This window comes from Lissotriton helveticus, chromosome 7 (genome assembly GCF_964261635.1).
Source record: "Lissotriton helveticus chromosome 7, aLisHel1.1, whole genome shotgun sequence".
NCBI classification, from domain to species: domain Eukaryota; kingdom Metazoa; phylum Chordata; class Amphibia; order Caudata; family Salamandridae; genus Lissotriton; species Lissotriton helveticus.
Window position 1 is genome coordinate 415,377,991 of NC_136068.1, and position 14,033 is coordinate 415,392,023.

At 44.9% G+C, this 14,033-nt stretch overlaps 1 protein-coding gene across 6 annotated transcripts in view; it reads right to left on the minus strand.

The window, feature by feature from the left end:
• Nucleotides 1-14,033, minus strand: part of NFATC2IP (nuclear factor of activated T cells 2 interacting protein) — a 748,854-nt gene that overhangs the window by 611,279 nt on the left and 123,542 nt on the right. The window lies entirely within an intron of this gene.

A 14,033-nucleotide genomic window follows, 5' to 3' on the forward strand; every position in this document is an offset into this window, starting at 1 on the left:
TCCAAAACCTTCCCTGCTATCCACGGGGACTGGAGTTGGATTAGCAAATTAAACTATTCAACTATCCAGCGCCCCCCCAATGCAAGTCGTTGTAACGACTTGCGTTGTAAAACCTGCGTTGTAAAGGCATGCGCAGTAAAAGCATGCGTTATGACATGCATCTCTCTACCTATGTGTCTGGCTGAGTCACAGACAACCCAGGAGAATTGTCTCCAAAGGCTGCAGAGAGGCTCTGCTCGTGCAGAGGCACCCTCTCACAAAACCCAGCACCCTGCCTTCGGGATTGTTAAGGCCTGCTATAGGGGTGACTTATAAGTTTTAAGTCTAGTGACTATAGATATAGTGAACCTATATCTAAGTGGTGTCAGCACCATCTTACTCAGGCTGCAGTAGCAGACCATGGGTGACATAATACATGCTTTAGCCCATGGGAGGACACTGGGGTACCCATGCTCTGGGTACTTGGTGTACAATATACTAGTATCCAATCTGAAGTGTTCTCAAGTACATGCATGACAATTTAAGAGAAAGCAGATAGACTAGGGTCCTGATTAGCAGGATCCCAGTCAAACTAAGTGAAAAACAGTGAGACATCAAGCAAAACGTGGGGGTAACCATAAGAAGCAGATACTACTTTCCTACGATAACCTCCACGAGATAGGGATGAGGCTACAAATATTAGACAGAGGTACCATTTGTACCTTGTTGCCCAGAGGGTAGACTCCATTCACAGCTCCCACCCTACTGAAAGTAGCCCTTACCTACTGGAAGAGAGCATTACAATACACTGACCAGGGACTCCCATACGCGCCCAATGTTCCATTAGTTGGGATCCCCACACCTACAGGAGTAATCACTACCAAGAGCATCGCCAGGTGTACACGGGAAAGGAGTGAACTCTGTTGGTATGCTGTTCAGGGAAAGTATGTTACTAGATCACAAGAACTTCGCGATGGGAGCAGGGTGTCCCACAGTCCCTTTAAACTCTGCATGCAAGCCTTACCAGATACAGTAAACTGAATTGGGCATCAGATAATAAAGAACCCCCAACACACAAACTAGTGCATACACTAAAACCTTATGGTTAACGGGCGTCACTTGATTCAGTGGTTTTATAGAGGTATCAGTTCCCATGCGGCAACCTCCCTGGCAGCACTTAAAGAAAAGTGGAATGCCGACATCAGGACAGAAGTGTCAGACAAGGAATGGGACTCCCTCCTTGAGTATCCCAAGAAGGTATCCCTTAACCCCTTGCATGCTGCCGCGATTCTGCGCCTGTGCGGCAAAATGGCGAGTGGGCGGGTTTATGACGGCCGTCAGCACACGAGCGCCGTAGTGCATGATGGATGGGGGCCGTCATCAGCATGCAAGGGGTTAATGCCAAATTTGAAATCATTCAATACATGGTGCTGCGCAGGGCCTATCTCATACTACATCAATTAAGTAAAATGTAGCCAGAGGCATGGGACTGCTGCCCACAATGTCTCGCACATACAGCTGATCTGGTGCAGATGTGGGCCTGCCTCCGTCTGGCTACCTTCTGGGCTACAGTTATATGGGTCCTAAGGACTGTAGCGAGTAATGCCGGAGGCAATACGGCAAAATACTGTATACTGGGGCTGCGACGTGGCCACAAAAAACAAATTACAAACCTGATTTGCTAATTTAGCCTCGATACTAGCAAAACGATCAATTACCATGAGGGAGAAGTCTGCGATGCTTCCAGTGACGCTCAACTGGAATGGGGAGGTGGTCAGATGGGAGAAGAGGCGAAAGCATAGCGATAAGGACAGAGGAAAGTAGAGGCCTGCGGAAGACGCTAATCTCTCTAGAATGGGATGCAAAGCTAGAACTATTCATAACCTTAGAACCCCCGCCAACATGATATAACATGGGTAGGCTGTCCGGAATTCGGTTAAAACCGATTGTCCACGACAGTACACTACCGGCTGAAAATTAGCTGACTCGGTTTAAACCGAGTATCCCTGATTTTTTACATTGGTTGCATTTACAGTTATTGCACTGTTTGGCCACTTGAGGGCGCCAAAGCAGTACGGAAAAACGATCCAAGCTACCATCGGTAATTGCAATAAACCGTCCGCCCTCCTCCCGCTGTTCATGGTGTTGTTTTGGTCCCTTCCTCCTGCTATCTGTGGCCTTGCTTTCCTGTCCCGCCCTCTTCCCAGTGTCCATGGCTTTGCTGCTCACCATCCCGCTACCCTGCTGTGCTGACTGTTGACCTATGGAAAAAGAAGTTATGCTTTCCCTGCCGAGATCGAACCCGCCGGCTGGACACGGATCACTGCAGCAGGCGCCTTGATCACAATTTGGCTGAGCTCTGCTATCTGGTAGGGTAATTCGAGTGCTCCTAGCTGTGCAGTCGTCTCCACATCTCCTCTGCCCCCAGTTTCTTTTGTTGCTGATTGCTCGCCGTCAGTTGTTACTAAAGGCACCATACACAGCCCAATGGCTTTGGTTCAGTTGATCACCCTGGACAGAGGCGCAACTAGAGTCAAATTCGGGGGGGGATGGGCTGGGGGCTAAGAAAAAAATTCGTAGGAGGGCTGATTGTTCCAACAAAAGGCAGAGTGGAGCTGCAGGGGCTCAAAGTAGGGGGGACATTAATGCCACATTAACAAGCAAAGGTCTTTAAAAGACCTGTTAAGTGCTCGGCTGTGTGTGTGCCCAGGAGCCGTCTGAGCCCGGGGGGTGGGGGGGCTGAAGCCCTTGGAATTCCATGGGCGTTGCACGCCTGACTCTGGACATTTATTCGAATCGAGGCTCATGTTACACCAACAGACCGAATTTTTAGGAGCGCAACCTTATGTGCAAGTGACCAGGCCATTAAGTTAATCAGATAAGTCCCTGAGGAAGCCAGAAAGCAAGACTGGTGATTGCTTTCAATATAAAAGTTACACGAAAATGTGAAACTTGAAAAAAAAATTATTTATCTAGAGGGCAATGTTACCACTTGTTCAAGGTCTCATTTAGCAAAATGTGTTTATGAATGCCAATATTAAAAAATATAAACAATGGAGAATCTGTGAGGAGCCATACACGGAACAAGAAAATAAATCATGTGCTGAATTCCTAAAGTAAGTTACGTTTTACCGGCTGGCATACGCCCTTGCATATGGTGCAGGTTTACACCTTTCGTGCATTCTCAGGGTTTTATAGAAGTAGACCGGGAACCCTAACTCTAACCGAAATTTTGTGAATTCGATATTTGCATGAGGAGATATACATGCGTACATTTGCATATGAACACTTTTGCTCACTGATGTGGAAAGAGATTTCAGACGATTTGCAAAATAGCCTTAAAGATGTATGTTTGAGGGTGTGCATCCCGGACTAACACAAACGACGGGGGCATGGGGGGAGGGGGGGGAGAGAGGGGGTTGCGCTGAAGCCCTTGAGTCCAATGTGCGCCTGACTCTGGACATTTATTGAAATTGGGGCTCATGTTACACCAACAGAGCGAATTTTTAGGAGCTCAACCTTATGTGCACGTGACCAGGCCATTAAGTTCATCAGATCACTTAAGGAAGCCCTTGCCTCACACACCAGGATACTTCTTTTGGCCGTTGGCTCGAGGCAAAGACAGCTGTTGCACGAATGAGCATTGTGGGAGGTGCAATGTGATTAAATGGTGAAAACGGACGCAGCATTTCAGCTGCTTATGCTCGTCTTGCATGGAGGATGGGGCCTTTTAGTTGTTCTACATCTTCCAGGAAGGGAAGCATGTTTTAGTTGGTAATGGTTAGCAGCATTTCATGAATTCAATGTACGTCTTACAGGAAGGAGGGCTTAATGTGTTTCAGTTAGTACTGGCGCTCAGCATTTCAACTTTCTTTGCATGTCTTTTCCCCCTGCCACTCATAAAAATGAATTTCACTATAAACCTCGCCTGTTAATGCCGCGTGAATAAGAACAGAGATTAGGAAATATTAATAACATGCGCAGGCAGGACTTTGGGTGCATTTAAGGTGACATCAGTGCATTCTATAGCACCTGCAGGCAGCCTCAGGCCACATCAAACACCATACAGGTAGCCACATTGTCCTTAGAGTATACACGCAAACCGGGGACATATTAGAAAGTGCAAACACAGCAGAGAAGCAAATCTCTATTTAAAAAAAATAATATAAAAGCAAGTCAAAAGATAGGGGTCCAGTACAATATATTAACTAGTCACTAAGGGAGCATTGCAGCATTGAGGCACATCACAAAAAGGGGTACCTTACAATGTACATGCAAGAAACAAGTGAAGGTTTAGTTGTGAAATATGGGCAGCTCAAAAGAGGAGTGCTGAACAATGTGCTTGAACCCCAAAAGAAGAGTTTTATAACTCACAAGTACAGCGCAAAACGTGCTGCTTTATTCCTCAAGAGAACTACAAAAGCGTTACATTCTATATAGGGGCACATAAAAAAATGTACATTTGAAAATATATATATATATATATATATATATATATATATATATATATATATATATATATATATATATATATCAGTCTTGTGATCGAAATAAAAGAGGAGAGGAAAATAGCACAGATTTTAACTTTAAATAATGAGATTGAAGCATGAGCACAAATAGCCAAACCGTCTGACAGTTTCAGTCGGCACCTTTATATCAGCCAGTTTTCCACCAGTCACTGAAACGTGTGTGCACTCTGAAACATGTGTGCAGATCGCATTTATAATTGTTTCACCTGATCACTGGGCATTTACAGGTTATAATCTGATGCAAGAGTTGCATTATTTACGGACAAATAAATGCAGAGCAGTATTTCCCAAAATATTGGGATAGCAGAGGCACCTCGGTGATCATGATCCTGCAGTTTAAAGTGCTTGTTATCCATCACAAGCAAATTTGCTTACCTCTCATCCAGTTACTGAGGACTCTTAGGCTAGCTGCCATAGGGCAGCATGGTTCCTACAGACACCAACCTAGAACCTACAGTCTTGTCCAAAAAGGAAAAGGAAGGCACGCGCTGCAGGGTTAGGGCTACTCCTGGTGTGAGGAGGATGACTCTGCGGGAATGGTATGGATGAGCGTCAGGAGAGTCAGAAGAAAGAGACAAGTCCTACCCCTTCTAAATAGAACCAAAAGGGACCATGGGATAGGGTTGACCAGCACACAAAAGGGCGACGACTACTCGTGAGATGGAGCTGGAAGGTAAGGACAATGCCTTTGAGCACAGGATTGCAAATAACAATGCCTTTTATTTTTGTTTTTGTTTTTAAAACATAAATAAAAGGCTTTGTCTTTTACAATGCCAATAGCTTAAACTCGCATAAATGCGAGAACTATTGCATTGCAAATGCTTGTTAAATCTGAGCTGTAGAATCAAATAACAATGGAAAGTATTTAATGACTTTATTGAGCTTCTGAAATGTAGAGCAGTATACAATTTCTGAAAACAAAATTGAAAAAGCAATCATAAAAGCAAAGTGTTCCATAAACACCGGCAAAACACCGTTTCAGTTGTTTTTTACGGCGCGAAAATGAGTAAACACTGAAAAGCACTGTTTTTTTGAGGTATGGAAATAACTGGAAAACACTGAAAAAACACCACCAGAATTTACCAGAAATAGAAACTGAAAACAGGAAAGCCTAAACATGGGTAATAACTATATAGTTCATACTAAAGTTGAATGTACAGATACAGAACCACCCAATTAATACCACTGTGGGAACATACATAACTGCATGCCATACAGTCAGGAATACATGTACAAATATAGTAGAACTGCGCACATTATGATTCTGCAAGAGGATAGGAGTGAGTCAAAGGGGGTGGGGACTAAGGGAGTTCAGTCCATAGGGCTAGGTAGGAGGGGTCGGAAAGTTATGTTGACATGAAGACTAAATATACCCACTAAGTACGGTTATTGTTTTACCTATACTTGTAACCATGGTCGGCACTGCTGTTACATCTACTGAAGTATATACAAGAAGTCGTCATAGATTATTCCATCCCGGAGCAAAGGTATGTAACCTATAACTACATAGTGATTTTGTACCATGTCAAGATGTTTTATATGAAAACCAATAAAATAGGTTTTTAAAAAAAGTAGATTTTTATGTTCTGTGTTTGAAATAACACTTTTAGAAAGTAGGTATGTTCTTGCTAAGCCATTCTATGTGCCTCTGCTGGTTTGTGTATTGACTGTCTGGCTTTGGAGTGACAGGAGTTGGGGAGATGCATTCTCTCAGATGGCCAGCAAAGGGGGGGGGAGTTGATGTGTGTCCTACCATTCCTGAATGAGCCAGGACTGGGCTGATTAGACCTGGGCTGCATTCAGATTAGTAGGAGGAGATTTCCCTTGCACCTGAATAGGTCCTGTCTGCCTTGGATAATGCGGTCTCCACCTCCTGCTGGGAAGCTGGGCCAGAGAGGAAGAACTGGTTTTGGCGGAGGACAGACACTCTGCCTGAGAGAACTAAGGAATTTTGAATAGAAATATTGGGGCCCAGATTCCAACACTTTAGAACCAGCTGGAATCAAGGAACCTGCCAAGAAGAGCTGCCAGGAGGAGCCCTGCCCTGTGTTGCTTTGTTGGGTTGACCTGCAGTTGCTGCTTCTGCCTTGCAGCAGCGGTGCGTCCATTGGGGCGTAGGGGCGGAGCCCCACCAGCCCTGCTTGGACCCGCGGCTGCAGTAAAATAATTAAAATAAATGTTTTCAATTGAATTGACTCACTGTTTATTTTAAATAAATTGTCATGATATGAGCGCCGCCGGGCAGCACCCGACTGAAACGGGAGTGCGCAGGGGGGGCGGGCTGGTGTGATGATTGACAGTCGACGAGTCCGACGACGAGGCTCCAAGAAGTATTGTTTTCTTCCTCGCATGTATGCTTCGGGCAGCAACTTGCCCGAGCATGCGCACGAAAGTCCCCAGGGCCCTCACTTAATCCCATTAGCTACTGGTAGGGGGGGGTGCAGGTTTATTGGTGCGGAGGGCCCTGGCGTTAAAATGGCGACAGGGCGAGCTGTTAGTGTGCCCTCCAAGCCAATCTTGGCGCTGCTTGAGCGCCAGGATTGGCCGGTCACCGCGTAGCACAGCAGGGGCAATCCATATTGGATGCCGAGCGTGGGTGGCGCAGCCGCCCTGCACAGTGGCCAATCACTGTCTGACTTAATGTAGTCATGCAGTGTGATTGGCCATTTTGCGGCGCTGCTGTCGTTGGATCCGGTGGACCGTTCACTCGCCTCGTGGTGTGCAGCCCTGGTGGTGTTTGGAGTAGACAGACTGACAGAGTGCCTTTGCAAATTGCTTGCCTGACGCCTGTTGCCTTTCTTTCTGGACCCCGGACCGTCGTCGTGACAGTCACCGGCCTGGCTGCATCATCATAAGAGTTAACTTGTTTTTTTTTTATTAGAAATTCCGACTTTTCATTGTATTCTTGAAGGATGGGAAGAGTGTGGCTACTTTGATAGGCTTGTCTGCAAGCATGCACATGCTGCACTGCGGTGGGTGTAGGAGGGACGTGTCTATGGTTGCACACCGGAGCGATGGCCAGCGATTCTATGCAGGAGGGTCCTGCAGTTTTTGCCTCCAGGAATGGCCTGCGACCCTGTCATGTTATCCAACAAGAATTAGTTTGTAATTTTTTGGGGAATGGTAGACCTGTCAGTATTTGCTTGCTTCTGAAGTAGAGATACTGCTGTATAGCAAGCAGCGGGGACTTGAGGCAATTGCTCGCAGCAGGAGGGACCTGTCCATGATTTTACTCAGGTTAACCATAGGAGTGTTTGCAAGCAGGAATTAATGCTAGTGTTTTCATTCAGAAATAATATGATAGTGGTTACGTGATGGAGGACTGTCAGTGATTGTATTCAGGAGGGTTCTTCAGTTGTAAATGGGAAACACTGACGAATGACTGCATGGGGTGGGGTGGGCGGAGTGCTACATAGCAAAAGGCGACTGCCCCTGATTTCACAAAGGAAGAATTTAGTGATTGAGTGAAGGGAATACTGCATGTAGAGAGATCATAGGAAGTAGCTTCCTAATGGTTTATTTAAGGGGGCGCCTGATTGCTTGCAGGACGGACCTGCCAGTGGCGGCATTAAGGAGTCCTCTGGCATAGATTCTATGCAGGAGTGAAATCTTGTGATTGCTGGAGATATCTACCTTTTATTGCATGTAGGAGTTACAACCGTTTGTGATGTCACATAAGCCAGACCTGCACAAAGCACGTGTATGGAGTAATCAGAAGACTGAAGGCATGCAGTGCGGCATATGTCTATTACTGTGATTGTGTATATGGCAGGCACGTAAAAGTGCTGGCATGCAAGAGATACCTGTTGGTGATTACAAGCACGAGGGACCACCTTTCCCATTGGTCCATGCTACATGACCTGGGATTAACTGCATGAAGTGAAACCTCCTGTTATTAAGTGTCTGGGCGTGGCATTGATTGCCTAAAGGAAGGACATGCTTCTGACCCCATGCAGTAAAAAACGTCCTGTGTTTGTGTGCAGGAGAGGCCTTCCCGTTCTTCCGTGGGCACTAGCCTACCAGTGAAGAAATACAGGAGTGCTATATTTTATTGAGGGATTGGGGCATGCCCTTGATTACTTGCAAAGGGGACATGCGGTGAATGCACAGGTTAGTGTCAGGCATGGGTGTGGCGACTGTTATCGGTTGCAGAGTGCGGGTGTGAGATTAAATATCCGCCTATTATGAAATGAGTTAGGGCCGCGAGGTGTAGGTCCTCTTGTAAGAATGCACCTGCAGTACTGCAGTACACACTAAGGGGTGTGCGGAGGGCGGGAAGGAAGGCTGTTACTAAATGATTATTTAAAAAGGGCCGCAAATAATGCAGCGCTAACATGCCGTACAGTTAAAAAAAAATGTAAATGACTAGTGTTGAGATGGGCATGTTCTTTTTTTTAGACTATGCATACCTAATTATTAAAACCAGGGTACAAAAAAGAACTGCATGGTCTCCAGACACTCGTAATTACGAAGAAAATTTTTTTTCCAAGGTCACGGACCCCGAAGAGTTTCTGTGCAATAACTTGGTACACATTAATTCCAAATACTCACTTTGGAAATGCTTAATTAACAGAGCGCCCCAGCTCCACTGGCTACCTGCTATTCCAGCATCGCACAAGCCATAATAACATTTAGGCAACATGGTACTGTGATTAAATTGTCTTTATGTCAACAATGTATGGCAGAGCTTTTTTAATATTTTAGCAACTCCGTATCTGGCGGGCATATTAAATTAGTAAATTGCACATTATCTTTCCATAACATGAGTTGGTTTACACGGATATTTTATATGCTGATTACATCTTTTTATGATTTGATTTATTGAAATATTAATATTTATCTCGAGTAAGCATCTTACACATTCAGCTCCTTTTTTGGAGACAGCTAACTGCTTTATATAGAAATGGGTTATGTCACGTCCATGTATAATGCTGCCAATCTCATGGAATACATTGATGTAGATGGTTTAGTAATTACCAATCCCCAGGGCCTTCGAAAATGGTCTGCCTGTCGACGCTGTGAATAATTTGAGGTTGGTCGCTATATGGGCATCCTGCCCATTAATAATGCCAAGACTTCCCCACCCACTTGTAATACGGGGTAATAAAGATGGTCACTTTAAGGGCCACAGCCCCCTTGTGCCATATCAGTGTAATGTGAAGAGTGAATGAATCTACCACATCAAAGGCCGTCGTGGACGAGAGGGCCCGCCCTTAGGCCCTAGGTTTCAGAGACACAACAGAGTTGATTAGAACTTTTACCGGACAACTGATTGTGCAGTAAGGGGGCTGTTTTCAAAGACATTCTTCATAAGTCTGCCATTTTAAAATAAATCCTCTTTTAGGCTCGGAAGCAGGCCCTGGGGTTACAGTAACTAAACTTGAGCAATTTTAAGGCCTATGCTATTTCTAAAAGTACATCTAATTACAATCACAGCAGCGGGTTCAGTTTTTGCACGAATGGCAAAAAATATCCTGTCTAAATGTGAAAGTCTGTTTTCAAGTTCCACGGAGACACTAACAAGCAAGAGCTCAGCCATATATCAGAGTCCATATAAATGCGCTTTAAGTATGAGGCCCCCTGATAAGGGGGCACCCACTTCTAGCCACGTTACGTGGCCTTTTTTGGAAGTTATAGCGTAAACCTGACCCGAGGGTATTGGAGTGTTGTACATGAGCAACAGTGACATTACAAAAGGACACATTCAATTTTTGGAGGCACGGAGAGATTACGTGGTTTGCAGTGCACACAATCACAGGATGTACTAGTGCCGACGCCGAGACCGAAACCTGGTTCCCGATCTCCAAAATCAGCAGCTTTGGTCATTATGCCACATATTCTAGGGAATCCTGCGACTGTGAAACAGGCAAGTGCCCCAGAAGGGCCTGTAGGGATGGGAAGTTAATCAGGGCATGAAAGTCCGGTATCTGACTGACCTAACAACCCTTCAGACACAGTGGTACCCTTTAGACACCAAACTCGCTTATTACCTACTCTCTCATGACAAATTGAGCAATGGGGTACGTAAGGACCTGTGGAACATTGCTGCCAACTGATGAGACATGTAGTCTACACACAAACTGAGTTAAATACCCACTCTGTCTCAGCAAGCCTGCCGACAACACAGATATCTGCCACAAACTGCAGGTCCCAAATATCACACACTCTGCACGGATATCACCAAATAGCAAAACATGGTATTTAGAAAGGCCATAAGATTTTTTCTTTTACATCTTCAGAAAGCCGTTAACCCGTAGCATAGTCGGAAGAAGCACTGTAAGGAAGTTTACACAAAAAGTGGAGTTTGTCCTCCATTAATTGCGAGTTTACTTGAAGTGGTCGTTTGGGAGCAGCAGTTCAACAGCAAATGTCCCGAATAATAGATCCTATATGAGGTCTTTCATTTGCATTTTTAAAAGTTAAACAATTGAATAAAACGGTATTTTTTCTAGTAGGGCGGGGGCCACTCCGTTGATGGTTATTTACTAATAACTGAGGGAGTTGAGGCTCACACTTCCCCCTTCAGGGACCATTGTTTCCTTTATTCTTGAATTACCCAGGTCCCAGGGTTACTGGGTTGCCCCTTGTTCTTTGAATAAATGTTGTTAGTAACGGTTAAATAATTCCTTTTAAAGCAATGAGTTTCCATTAGATTCCTGTCCATTTAAATTAGTCTTCTAAGGTGGCGTCAGTGAGGCGAACCCTTATTGTACAGGATGCTGAAGAAAGTGGTCTCTCTCTGCGATACATTTTTTTATTTAGCTGCAGAGACCTTTTATAAGATTATCCAGCCGCAAGCCACTGACACAGGTAGAGCGCAGCAGTGTGCTAGTCCACAGAAATGAATATACTAATAACAGGAGACAGTTGTTGACTAATAAAATAATTGAATACTGTAACATAAGATTGTAAGTCTTTTCAGTGCACCCGTATTGGAGAACTATTGGATATTTAGAGGTTACAGCACTAAAGGGAATTTGTTTTGTTTAATTGCTAGTCTATGGAAAACAATTTCCAAATGGCCATGAAAATGTGTAATGACCTAACTTCACCCTTGCTCTACCTTTTGAAGCTTGTTTCTTACAAATAAAAATCAAGAGTGTCGACTCTAGGTTAATACAGGTACCACAAGATCAGTGCCAAAAAAAAGAAGATACCCTGTAGTTTTTGTTCCTTTATTCACATGCATTTAATAAAAATACAGTCATCCCTATATTGGTTATACCACCACGATACACATTGCATTAACGACAAACACGTTTTTCGTCTCTATAGTCTGTGTTGGTCCAACCTTCTATAAACTCCTGTTTTTACAGAAAAAACTCGAAACTAATCAAAACATGGCTGTAGATGTAAATGGGTTTACTTTTCTGGCACTCTAGAGCAGCAGACATTAAGACCAATGCGAATGCCGTCTCTTGCCACTATAAAATATGCCCAGGCTGCCATTCGTTACTCTAGAGTCTAATAGAGTCGGAAGGCCGTAGGGGAAGACTGTGGACTTTTCTTCAAGTTCCTGACGCTCCTGCGGAACGAACCTGGCAACCATTACACTGCTGTGTAACTTCTTCTACTCTTAGAGCGGAGATTTCCATGAAAGTCTTATAGTCTGAATTCAGCACCTGAGCATAATAGGACAGAATGTATGAAGCTCTGTGGCAATACTGAATAAGCAGCTACCTATGTTATGCCATCTATTAATGTAATAACTGCACTTTCACAATTGCTTTATTAACCTTCCTGCTTTCTCAAATTTGCTTGAAAATGCACGATTTTTCTTTTTTTTCAAAATTTTCTTGGGGGGTAACCCCCCCAAACACTCCTTTTGGGGTTCGGGCTCGCTCGCTTCGCTCGCTACGGTGCAGTATGCTAATTAGTTTGCGCCCCACCACTTTAAAATCTCACCCACCGCCCCTGCTGCCTTGGGCAGTAAAAGGACTGGACTGGCCTGTCTTCACTTGTGCTGAGTATCTCTAAGGGCTTGAAGGTGAGCCTGCCTCCTGGTCTGAAGTCTCAGGGACTGCAAAGACTTGAGCAACCTCTGGGTACTGCTTCTGGAACTACTGTTTCAGTTGCCACAGAGAAGGGAAATGCCACCAACTGTCGCTGGCTCTGTGGCCTGGCAGCAGGCATGAACGCATCTCGCACCACAACCCTGGTCTCGCCAATGACTACTGCCACCACTGAGCCACTGCTTGCACTGTGACCTGTGACCTGTGAGTACTGCACTCTGCACCACCTCGCTTCACTATGCCATCCTGGTCTCAGATGCAGTCGCTGCTGCTGACTTCGACACCTGTGACCACATCGTGGCTAGGGGGTACCGCTCATAAGACTATGCACCACCTCGTCCTACACAGCAGTCTGGGCCGACTGATGCCAGCTCCCACTTGCACCACAACCTGCCTGTACTGCATCAAGAAACGCCTCACCCTGCACCGTAAGCCTTGGTCTCACCGACGCCGTCTGGACGATAGTCACCGAGCCGCTGTCTGCACTGCATCAAGAGGGCACCGCACCCTGTACCGCTTCAATTTAGCAACGCAACAGGACAGCTGCCACGACTGGCTCGCACCAACGTCCCCGGCCCAACGAGAAATGTACTGTTAGAGTCTGTCCATGCTTTCGCTAGCCCGTACTGACACGCTCAGAAAGAACAGTTAGTCTGTTTTCAGCATCAGGGTAGCCACTGCCAGAGTTACTGACTCATACTAATTGTGTTTAAGGCATTTCTGCAATTTTAAAGATATCTTGCAAAGTATATATACGTTAAGTACTGTATGTTGGATTTTTATCGTTTGGTCTTGTTTTGGATATATAAAAATATTGGATTTTTTTTAACTGGTGTGTTAGACTCTTGTAGTGCTTTCATTGCATTACTGTTGGTTATGTGCAAATGCTTTACACTGCCTCGGAGATAAGCCTGACTGCTCGTGCCAAGCTACCAAAGGGGTGAGAAGGAGTTATTTGAAGAGTATATCCCCCTTACCCTGAATATGAAGAAGGATCCCTACTTGGACAAAGGTACCTACCTCAGCCAACTAGAGATGCCCATTTCTAACATCCCCCTTATAAAAAAGTAGCCAAAGTAGAGCATTTCCTGTTTTTCTATATCCCTAGAGGGGAGCTAAACCACACTTAAAACCCATCCTTTTAAACATTAAATGGACAACTGAACGCATTTAGGCATGGCTTGCGCGAGGGCACGCCTGCCTGCTGCACTCTAATCAGATGTATGCCTGTAGTGGGGTACCAAACTGGGGCATGTATAAGGGAGTATAAACACTGCTCTAGCAGGCCCCAGAAACAGACCACTACCTTCTAATATTGCACACGCTGAAAACGTAGATTAGCCTGCAAAATTATTTGCAGACTGATGTATGCTATTGTCATCCAAATTACAAAGCAATCTTGCACATAAAAATAAACACACAATAGCTATTCCAGGCGCATGGAATAGTGCCAAGTTTCGCACATGTTGATCGTAATATACATCAAAGCCAGTCAGATGCAATAGATTAGAGA